Source organism: Amaranthus tricolor, chromosome 7 (assembly GCF_026212465.1).
Source record: "Amaranthus tricolor cultivar Red isolate AtriRed21 chromosome 7, ASM2621246v1, whole genome shotgun sequence".
Taxonomy (NCBI): domain Eukaryota; kingdom Viridiplantae; phylum Streptophyta; class Magnoliopsida; order Caryophyllales; family Amaranthaceae; genus Amaranthus; species Amaranthus tricolor.
This window is the reverse complement of record NC_080053.1, coordinates 31,745,155-31,756,500: the sequence shown is the minus strand read 5'-3', so window position 1 is coordinate 31,756,500 and position 11,346 is coordinate 31,745,155. Positions and strand designations below refer to the sequence as shown.

General features: G+C 32.6%; 1 pseudogene; it reads left to right on the top strand.

The window, feature by feature from the left end:
• Positions 1 to 1,771: 1,771 nt before the first annotated feature.
• Positions 1,772 to 1,886, top strand: LOC130819623 (U11 spliceosomal RNA; annotated as a pseudogene).
• The last annotated feature ends 9,460 nt before the right edge of the window (positions 1,887 to 11,346 follow it).

Here is an 11,346-nt window from a genome sequence, read left to right as displayed (position 1 = left end):
AATGATAATGATTGTCATTGATAATAAAATTCAACTCATTTCAATGTTGACCATTAAAACAAAAGGCAAAGAAGGATCAAAACTAATGAGACAAATTTAGTTGCAAGAATCAATAGCTTCCTTCTTTAGCTCTTGGGAGCTGAAACTACATGGCTCCAGAACATTGAAGAGTTTGCAACAAATCCAAAACATTCTCTCAATATAATATGCGCATGAAGTTGTCATCCAGGTGACCAGTTGAGATAGTAGTGTTCCTGCTGAACCAAACACAGTTAAAGCCAACTAATAGCAACAGAGGAACTATACCACATACAATAGTCTTTGGTTGAAAGGAAAACCATAATACTACGTTTGGATAACAAGTTAGGAGGAAAAAAAAAAAAAAAAAAAAAAAGGAAGGGAAGGGAAGGAGAGGATTAAAAAAGGAGAATGTATCTTATTTGTTTGAAGAGAAAGAAAAGTAAAAGGAGGAAAATATGTGTTTATCCTTCAAATCTTTTCATTTTAGAGAAGATCGTATTTTTAACAAAATTTGTTGGTATTTTCCCTTCAAGTCCCTCCCCTCCAAATCCATCATCCTCTTTCTTTTTGTTATTCAAACAAAAGATCATCCATCATTTTAAATCTCTCTCCTTTATTTCTTTCTACCCAAATACAATATAAAGTCAAATTCGTCTTCTTTACGACACAATACTAAGAAACAGTGGATAGAAAAAGTGGAGTGGCAACGGAAATGAGGGTGGAGACCGGAAAGGGAGAAAAGGGGAAAGGATGATATGGCATTCTCAACTGTTGTATCAAGTCCCAAATCTCATGGTGTTAGTGATGACTTTAATCATCTTGTTACACTCACTGGCTTGTACACTTGAGAGTGATATGGGTGTGCAATGGGGCATGAGATGCTAAGGTTTGGATCTCTCAATGAAGTGATCAATGTTGATGCTTTGGAGAGTCTTGGGCAAGGAAAGGAATGTCTTGAACAAGGAAAGAGAGTGCACAACACGAGGCATGGCTTGTGCCTTGAATGAGGGAAGACACAAGGAGGAAAATGCTCGAGCGAGGCAGCAACCGACAGAAGTCAGCAGAAGGCTGCACCCAGCCGCTCGTTTGAGCACTTCATTGACTCGTTCGAGCCGGCTCCTACATGCCAAAATATGTGATTTTGATTTTGCATTTTTTGGCTTGGGGAACAAGCCTTGTCCTAGGGTTTCTCTAATGATTTACGGCTCAAAAAGTATTAGAGAATCAATGAGAGAGCCTAATACATAGAGGTAACAAGGATTTAGCCATTAGTGTATTTGTGAGAGATCACCATTAAAGGTGGAAACTTTACCTTGAAAGATTGTTCTCAAGTGTGTGTGAGGTTTATTCATTGATGTTCATTAATGAATGTAAACATCTCTTAAAATTTCTAAAATGTCTATAGAGTGTGAAACTTGTGTGTTTGTTAAGAGTCATAAACATTCATATTTACCGAGCTCATCTGATTCCAACAAACCTTTTGTTCTTATTCATTCGGATGTGTGAGGTCCTGCACCTAAATTTGCAACACATAGTTTTTCTTACTTTTTGTCATTTATTGATGATTGTACTCGAATGAGTTGGATTTATTTCTTAAAACAAAAATCTAAAGTTTGTAATGTATTTGTTAACTTCTATAAAATGATTCAAACTCAATTCAATACACAAATTCATATTCTAAGTTCTAATAATGATGGAGAATATATTGAACTTGACATGAAATATTTCATATTCACAAATGGCCTTATCCAAAAACGGTCGGTTGGCTAATTATGCCACGCTCACCCTTTGATATGGTGGGTGTTCTATGACAATAAAGACATATGGCGGACATAATTTGTGCAAACAAATGGCCTTATCCATCAAACCTTTTGTTCAGGTACTCCACAATAAAATGGAGTAGTTAAACAGAAAAATCATCTTCCTACAAAGAAACGTAAATATAAAACTCCTCTTGACTCTCTTAAATCCTTTATGTCTATTCCAGCCAACACTCTCTTACCACCGTGTGTCTTTGGAAGCACGTTGTAAGTCCATGTGCCAAAAAAATAGAAAGAAATTAGAGCCTAGAGCAGTTAAGTGTGTCATTGTTGGGTATGACACAAATCAAAAAGGATATAGATTTTTGATCCTGTCCTTAAATTAAATGCATACTACTATAAATTGTGATTTCTTTGAAAATTCCTATTATTATCACCACCTTCGATCTCAGGGGGAGAATTCTAGTGATAATCTAAGTTGGTTGACATATTCTGTAGAGTTAGTTCTAGATCCTCCAAAGCAAGTACAAGTGACAACCCCGCAATTATCTCTAATAATGTAATACAATCTTCTTCTCCTAACACCCAATTTCTATACCATCTAATGAGCATCCCAACACGGAGAATAAGGAGGTAGATAAGGTCATATTAATTCAAGAAAATATTGAGGAAGAAGTTATTGAAACTACTAATGAATTTGTGTCACGGGTACAAGAGCAAACTAATAATGAAGCTACTAATGCAACTGTATCACGAGTACAACAGCAAACTGATAAAAATATCCTATGATCCAGAATTTTCTATCAAGGACTTGGGTCGTTCGAGTTAATTTTGGGCATTGCTGTTACTAAAATTTTGGTGGTCTATTCTTATCACAATCTACGTGCTTAAAATTACGTGCTAAGTTGCATTTTTGAGGTTTTTTAGGCGCTTTTGGTACTTTCTCGCATAAAGTGGTTCAAAATTGGTTTGTTTGCCACGAAACTTAGCACACAACACTATTTGGTATATATTATTGTTTTGAAATAGTTATAGTCGAAAACAATAGTCATATGTTTCAAATTACGTGCTAAGTTGCGTTTTTGAGGTTTTTAAAGAGTTTTTCGCACTTTCTTGCATAAAGTGGTTCAAACTTTGTTTGTTTGGCACGAAACTTGGCACACAACACTATTTGGTATATATCATTGTGTTGAAATGGTTAAAATCGAAAACAATAATCATATTCTTGAAATTACGTGATAAGTTGCGTTTTTGAGGTTTTTTAAGCGTTTTTGGCACTTTCTTCCATAAAGTTGTTCAAACTTGGTTTGTTTGGCACGAAACTTGGCACACAAAAATATTTGGTATATAATATTGTGTTGAAATGGTTAGAATCGAAAACAATAGTCATATGCTTGAAATGACGCGCTAAGTTGCGTTTTTGAGGTGTTTTAAGCGTTTTTGGCACTTTCTCGCATAAAGTGGTTCAAACTTGGTTTGTTTCGCACGAAATTTGGCACACAAAACTATTTGGTATATATTATTGTGTTGAAATGGTTAGAATCAAAAACAATAGTCATATGCTTGAAATGACGCGCTAAGTTGCGTTTTTGAGGTGTTTTAAGCGTTTTTGGCACTTTCTCGAATAAAGTGGTTCAAGCTTGGTTTGTTTGCCACGAAATTTGGCACACAACACTATTTGAAATATATTATTGTGTTGAATTGGTTAGAATCGAAAAAAACAGTCATATGCTTGAAATTACGTGCTAAGTTGCGTTTTTGAGGTTTTTTCAGAGTTTTTCGCACTTTCTCGCATAAAGTGGTTCAAACTTGGTTTGTTTGGCACGAAGCTTGGAACACAAAACTATTTGGTATATATTATTGTGTTGAAATGGTTAGAATCGAAAACAATAGTCATATGCTTGAAATTATAAGCTAAGTTGCGTTTTTGAGATTTTTTAAGCGTTTTTGATACTTTCTCGCATAAAGTGGTTCAAACATAGTTTGTTTGGCACGAAACTTGGCACACAACACTATTTGGTATATATTATTTTGTTGAAATGGTTAGAATCGAAAACAATAGTCATATGCTTGAAATTACGTACTAAGTTGCGTTTTTGAGGTGTTTTAAGCGTTTTTGGCACTTTCTCGCATAAAGTGGTTCAAACTTGGTTTGTTTGGCACGAAACTTGGAATACAACACTATTTGGTATGTTATTGTTGTGTAATGGTTAGAATCGAAAACAATAGTCATATGCTTGAAAGTATGTGCTAAGTTGCTTTTTTGAGGTGTTTTAAGCGTTTTTAGCACTTTCTCGCATAAAGTGGTTCAAACTTGGTTTGTTTGTCACGAAACTTGATATAAAATACTATTTGGTATATCATTGTTGTGTAATGGTTAGAATCGAAAACAATAGTCATATGCTTTAAATTACGTGCTAAGTTGTGTTTTTGAGGTTTTTTCAGCGTTTTTGGCACTTTTTCCTATAAAGTGGTTCCAACTAGGTTTGTTTGGCACGAAATTTCGCACACAAAACTATTTAGTATATATTGTTGTGTTGAAATGGTTAGAATCGAAAACATTAGTCATAAGCTTGAAATTATATGATAAGTTGCGTTTTTGAGGTTTTTTAAACGTTTTTGACACTTTCTCGCATAAAGTGATTTAAAATTGGTTTGTTTGGCACGAAACTTGGCACACAAAACTATTTGGTTTATATTATTCTGTTGAAATGGTTAGAATCCAAAACAATAGTCATATGCTTGAAATTACGTGATAAGTTGCGTTTTTGAGGTTTTTGAAGTGTTTTTGACACTTTCTCGCATAAAGTGGTTCAAACTTGCTTTGTTTGGCGCGAAACGTGGCACACAAAAGTATTTGGTATATATTATTGTGTTGAAATTATTAGAATCAAAAAAATAGTCATATGCTTGAAATTGCGTGCTAAATTGCGTTTTTGAGATTTGTTAAGCGTTTTTGGCATTTTCTCGCATAAATTGGTTCAAACTTGGTTTGTTTGCCACGAAACTTTGAAAACTACACTATTTCGTATATATTATTGTGTTGAAGTGGTTATAATCGAAAACAATAGTCATATGCTTGAAATTATGTGATAAGTTGCGTTTTTGAGGTGTTTTAAGTGTTTTTGGCACTTGCTCCCATAAAGTGGTTCAAACATGGTTTGTTTGGCACGAAACTTGGCACACAACACTATTTGGTATATATTATTGTGTTGAAATGGTTAGAATCGAAAACAATAGTCATATGCTTGAAATTACGTGATAAGTTGCGTTTTTGAGGTGTTTTAAGTGTTTTTGGCACTTTCTCCCATAAAGTGGTTCAAACTTGGTTTGTTTGGCACGAAACTTGGCATACAAAACTATTTGGTATATATTATTGTCTTGAAATGGTTAGAATCGAAAACAATAGTTATATGCTTGAAATTATATGCTAGGTTGCATTTTTTAGGTTTTTTTAGCTTTTTTTACACTTTCTTGTATAAAGTGGTTCAAACTTGGTTTGTTTGGCACAAAACTTGGCACACAAAACTATTTGGTATATATTATTGTTTTGAAATCGTTAGAATTGAAAACAAAAGTCATATGCTTGAAATTACGTGCTAAGTTACGTTTTTGAGATTTTTAAGCGTTGTTGGCATTTTCTCATATAAAGTGGTTCAAACTTGGTTTATTTGCCACAAAACTTGGCACACAACCCTATTTGGTATATATTAATGGTTGAAATGGTTACAATCGAAAACAATAGTCATATGCTTGAAATTACGTGCTAAGTTGCTTTTTAGAGATTTTTTAAGCGTTTTTGGCATTTTCTCGTATTGTGGTTCAAACTTGGTTTATTTGCCACGAAACTTGACATACAACACTATTTGGTATACATTAATAGTTGAAATAGTTACAATCGAAAACAATAGTCATATGCTTGAAATTACATGCTAAGTTGCGTTTTTGAGGTGTTTTCAGCGTTTTTGGCACTTTCTCGCATAAAGTGGTTCAAACTTCGTTTGTTTGGCACGAAACTTGGCACACAACACTATTTGGTATATATTATTGTGCTGAAATGGTTAGAATCGAAAACAATAGTTATATGCTTGAAATTACGTGCTAAGTTGCGTTTTTGAGGTTTTTTCAGCGTTTTTGGTACTTTCTCGCATAAAGTGGTTCAAACTTGGTTTGTTTGGCACGAAACTTGGCACACAACACTATTTGGTATATATTATTTTGTTGAAATGGTTAGAATCGAAAACAATAGTCATATGCTTGAAATTACGTGCTAAGTTGTGTTTTTGAGGTTTTTTCAGCGTTTTTGGCACTTTCTCGCATAAAATGGTTCAATCTTGGTTTGTTTGGCACGAAACTTGGCACACAAAACTATTTGGTATATATTATTGTGTGGAAATGGTTAGAATTGAAAACAATAGTCATATGCTTGAAATTATATGCTAAGTTGCGTTTTTAAAGTTGTTCAAGCGTTTTTGACACTTTCTCGCATAAAGTGGTTCAAAATTGGTTTGTTTGGCACGAAACTTGGCACACAAAAATATTTGGTATATATTATTGTGTTTAAATGGTTAGTTACGAAAAGAATAGTCATATGCTTGATATTACGTGCTAAGTTGCGTTTTTGAGGTTTTTGAAGCGTTTTTGACACTTTCTCGCATAAAGTGGTTCAAACTTAGTTTATTTGCCATGAATCTTGGCACACAACACTATTTGGTATATATTGTAGTGTTGAAATGGTTAGAATCAAAAACAATAGTTATATGCTTGAAATTACGTGTTAAGTTGCGTTTTTAAGGTGTTTTAAGTGCTTTTGGCACTTTCTACCATAAAGTGGTTCAAACTTGGTTTGTTTGGCACGAAACTTGGCACACAACACTATTTGGTATATATTATTGTGTTGAAATGGTTAGAATCGAAAACAATAGTCATATGCTTGAAATTACGTGCTAAGTATCGTATTGAGTTGTTTTCAGCGTTTTTGGCACTTTCTCGCATAAAGTGGTTCAAACTTGGTTTGTTTGGCGCGAAACTTGACACAAAAAACTATTTGGTATATATTATTGTGTTGAAATGGTTAGAATTGAAAACAATAGTCATATGCTTTAAATTACGTGCTAAGTTGCGTTTTTGAGATTTTTTAAGCGTTTTTGGCATTTTCTCGCATAAAGTGGTTCAAACTTTGTTTATTTGGCACGAAACTTGGCACACAACACTATTTGGTATATATTATTGTGTTGAAATGGTTAGAATCGAAAACAATAGTCATATGCTTGAAATTACGTGATAAGTTGCGTTTTTGAGGTTTTTTAAGCGTTTTTGAGATTTTTAAAGCGTTTTTGGCGCTAACATCTATTTCTCTTAGTGCTTTTGACAAGATAATGGCATTGATTGTTGTTACTACACTCTCAAATATATGGACGATCTCTTACAAGCGATGAAGAACGTTGGAGTCGAAAATATTGATGCGGTATGTATATGTTACATTCTTAAATTCTAATATTATACATTTAATATTGGTAAAATCTAATATATAAGTATTATATAAACTTTTTCAATTATTTCATATAATATTTAGGTTTTATACGACACTCCAAGGGAAACACGTATTTTTACAGAGGGAGAAATGCGCGAATCGAAAGACAAGGTGGCCATGTATCTCTCATTTATTAATAATACAATGCTAATTCATTTCTAATGTACACAGTTGCAATCAGCAAATAATCACCATAAATTCGTCAATAATATACATTCGATCATTAAAATAAATAAATGTATATATATATATATATATATATATGTGTGTGTGTGTGTGTGGGTACAATGGAAAATGTATATGTACATTAAAATTAAAATAATCACTATATGGGTTCCACCAGAACCGCAGCATATAGTGTGTTGTTGTGTTACGGTTTTAAACCGCAGAATTTAAAAAAGCATATTTGCTGCTATCACCAATGCTTGGGTTCAAAAATGCAGCATATGGTGGCCAAAAAACCGCAGCATTTAAGGTTTTTTCCACTAGTGTACTAATGCAACTGTATCACGAGTACAACAACAAACTGATAAAAATATCATATGATCCGGAATTTTCTATGAAGGACTTAGGTCGTTTGAGTTAATTTTGACATTGTTGTTACTAAAATTTTGGTGGTCTATTCTTATCACAATCTACATATGTTTATGAGATTTTTAAACGTGTTGGTATGTCATCATATAAGCCTTTGTTCGACTCCAGTTACATCCAAACTCAATGCCCACTCCAAACATGTGTACAGAAATCCCTCTCTTTACTTTAATGTGGTCTTGTTGGAGCTTTACAGTATCTCACTTTCAGTAAACCAAATATTTCTTATGCACTTCAGCAAGTATGTCTATTTATGCATAATTCTATAGACTATCACATGCATGCTTTCAAACATATATTGTGATACGTCAAAGGTACTCTTCATCAAGGTCTTCATCTTTATTTCGTACGTTACTTATCTTTTGTAGGATGCAAATTGAGATTATTCTTCAGATTCACTTCGATCCACATTCAAATATCATGTCTTTTTTGTTATAATGTGTTTTTGGCGATAATTTATTTTTCTTGGCAATAGTGTATTGTCTCAGTTTAAAAATCTATTACTTAAACGTTGTCTCCTAATCACAAAAGCTACTCTAGTCTTTTGTGGAAACACGGTTCAACACCAACAGACGTAACACATTGAAAGGGACATTCATTTTGTACACGAAAAAAAGTTGCAAGAGGCCAAGTTAAAGTTCTTCATGTTACCTCCAGGTATCAAGTTGTTGATATTTTTACCAAGGTACTCCCTTTGATTTTTTTCAAGATTTACGTGATAGTCTCAACGTTCATCAACTTCCCTTTGGCTACCGGATGTATAAGATAGTCTAATACTTTCTCTGATTTTTAATAATTGCTACATTTTTGTTTTTCACACTATCCAATGCACAATTTTAATTTTTAGGATTTTTAAATTCATATGATAAACAATTATAAAAAGTTAATTTTATGAAAATATGTATTAAAACGACTAAACAAAGTTATTCTCGTATATTATATAGTTTAGGAATACAATTATCTTGTAATTATTTTAGTTCCCTAAAAACTTAGTTTGTATCCTCTTTATGTAAACGCGATACATCATACCATTAGAGGCAAATATCTTTCACTGAAGTGAACCAGTGAAGCAATAGCGAAAATGAGAAACTAATTGAACAAGCTGTCAGCCTAAAAGTTTTCTAAAAACAGAAATTACAACATGGAAGTTATTAAAATCATACTGAGATTTTATTAAAAATACTAGAAAGTTAATCAATGATTGTTTGCCCTACAAAACGGCAAAATTCGTAACACTTAAACTTCGAAATGGCGAACATAACGAGCAAAAATAGAGAAGGGAGAACAATACCAGTGAAATCGAAGTTGAGACTATCTCATGGCGCGGCGCCACACGGAAGTAGAGGAAGTCTGATCTACTGACACCAAAAGAGTTAACTGTCAATTGGGTCCAACGCCCAATCCGTTCCCTTCCATTTCGCATGGGTCACATGCCCACCTGCCACCGAATCGCTTTTGCCTTAATTATGCCTTTGCTCCACAAATTGCTTACGGTCCCCTTCTACATTTATGCCTATTTTGTTCTTAAACATTTGTTATCACTATTACCCACTTCAAAAAAAAAAAAATTTAAGTATTTTGTATATTATCACTAAAAATTGTACTTCAAATCTCTTATTTTCACACTTGTTCATAAGCTATTTGAATTTTAATTATTTCTAATTATATTTCATTAAAAAATTTTTAAAAAATATAAATCGTTAAGTGACATATAGAAAGTATTTCATTTTATAGGTAATAAAAAACTTACAACTCATAAAAAGCCAAAAGAGCAACTTATGTGATAATATGACAAATTCACATAAAATGTTGAACGATATAACCCAAAGACTCAATTGATTCGATTAATCATTCTAATAGAAGAGGTAATAGCTAATAGTTGATTAATGTTAGTATTTGTATATGTATAACATTAAGTACATGGTCGTCGATTAGCATGTGCAAAATAGTCTACAATACAAAGCCCCGTTATTATAGAGGCTCCAAAATCTTTTTTATGTTTATTTATTTATTATTTTAATTACTGCGAACATTCATATAATATTTTACACGAGAGTAATCAAATAATAAAGACTCAAATATAAATATTTTAATAAATGGAGAAAACAATTAGTTTATTTTTTTTTTTCTTTTTCTAAATTCTAAGAGTTTTTAAGATAAAATGATACTACAAGACAATCCTAATAAAAAGTAGAATAATGAGTTAAATATTGAGGGGCACTTAAAACTCTTTAAAGACGATTTGATTAATAAAGGAGCCAGGAGGTTAAGGGTCCATATGCATTGGGAAGCTATTAAATTAGACAATTGTTGTGGGCCCTTCACTCGTTGCTTTGTCATCTCATATGCTTTTTCACGTGCTATGTCCACCAACTCACCCTAATTCCAGCTCAGCTCCTTTTCGAATTTTACCTTCTATTTTCATGTTTTCACTACAAAAAATTTTTTATTTACTACCTCTATTTCAAAATATTTATACTATTTCACTTTTTACGCAGCTTAATACATTAATTTAATTTTTAATTATATATAATAAAAAATTATAAAAATTGATATTAATAATCTTTGTATTGAGATGAATCAAACAAGATCTCACTTAACTATATTTTAATTTATAGATTAAAAATTAATTACAAATTAAAGTTGATGAATAAATAGTACATTATCTTGAAAATAGTGCAAGTAATTTGGAGTAGAGAAAGTATAATATACAAAAGATAGATGTAACAGAGAAGGGTATGTTGAGGTGGATGTGCGGGCTTATAAATGGACGGGGTTAAGAATCAGAATGTGAAAGAGAAGTTAGGGGTTACCCTATTATCGACAAAGCTGTGTGAAAACAGATTAAGTTGATTAGGACATGTGAAGAGAAAGACTCTCGACACACCTGTTAGAATGGTGAATAGCCTCATTGTAGAGGAAAAGAGAAGTCAGAATAGACCTAAGAAAACATGGAGGAGCAATTAAAAATTAATTTGTGTAAGCTACACCCCTCTGATGACCTGGCGAGGGATATGAGTAGTTTGAGATGTCAAATTCGTATTTTAGACTTTTAATAGTTTTTTTTTTTTACCTCTTTCTGTTCTTTTTAGCATTTATTTACTTTCTTTTTATTTTTACTAACTATTCACTTTACTTTATTTTCTTCTTATGGCACAATCCTAGCCCTGTTTTTTTTTGAAGGTTTTTTTGGTTTACTCATCTCTCTATTTGCAGGGCACTTTTCTTTGAGGTCTAATTGTTTGTGCGCTTTCCTCTTATTCTCTTCATTGAAGAGTACGATTATAGTTTGTCCGCTACTTCATCCCTCTGAACCCTATTTTTATGCGGATGTTGGGCTGATGACCATGACTTACAAATTTATACATAATTTTTTATAGACATCTATAGGTTAAAATATATTCACATACTATTTTATTAGATTAGTTTTGAACCATTAAA